This window comes from Mustela lutreola, chromosome 5 (genome assembly GCF_030435805.1).
Source record: "Mustela lutreola isolate mMusLut2 chromosome 5, mMusLut2.pri, whole genome shotgun sequence".
Classification (NCBI taxonomy): domain Eukaryota; kingdom Metazoa; phylum Chordata; class Mammalia; order Carnivora; family Mustelidae; genus Mustela; species Mustela lutreola.
Window position 1 is genome coordinate 43,327,610 of NC_081294.1, and position 761 is coordinate 43,328,370.

Consider the following 761-nt stretch of genomic DNA (forward strand, 5'->3'; position numbering starts at 1 on the left):
TTAGCTAAGCCATCCCATTCTCCACAGCCACGGGAACTGTTCCAGGGAGGAACGCGAGGTGGAGTGCAACGCGGAATCTGGCCTTTCCTCCTGGGTTGGACTAGGAGAGGATGTCAGATCCCAAAGTAGCAGCAACCTTTCTGAGATCACACAGAGGCCTGTGTGAGCAAAGAAGCCCATGAGAAGGAGGACAAAGTAGAGAGAGACAGAGACTGGCCTTGGGACACTGATCTGTGCCACTAACCCAGCCTGGGGCAGACACTGCTACTTGTCTGCTCTTTTGACAAACGAACAGACCCTCAGTTTTGCTCGGGGAGCTCTACGTCCAACCCCAAGTACCCCACTTCCTAGACTCTGTGGCAGTGCAGGGAGGCCATGTGACCTGCTTCTGGCTGACGACTTGCAGCAGAAGTCAGGGCCTGGACTTCTGGGGAAGGCTATGGAGGGAGGGAGACTTCGTTCAGTGTCCCCTTCCTTCTAGGGTTACAGACAGGAACACGCAGGCCACCAGGGCTGACGGACGGGAGGAGACCGTGGATGTCTCCTACTCTGCAGCTTCCCAAGATGGTCAAGAGTGCTTTGCAAAGTGAGATAAAAGCTTTTGGAATCACGCTTCTGGGACACACGGCCCAGGGCAATCCCTGTGTGGTAGACAGCCCAGCTCCTCGCCTTCTCGCCAACAGGAGCAGATCAATCTTTCGCTTCTGCTCTCCTGGGTTGGATTTTCTGTCGCTTTCAAGAGAAGAAACCAGATTTCTGGC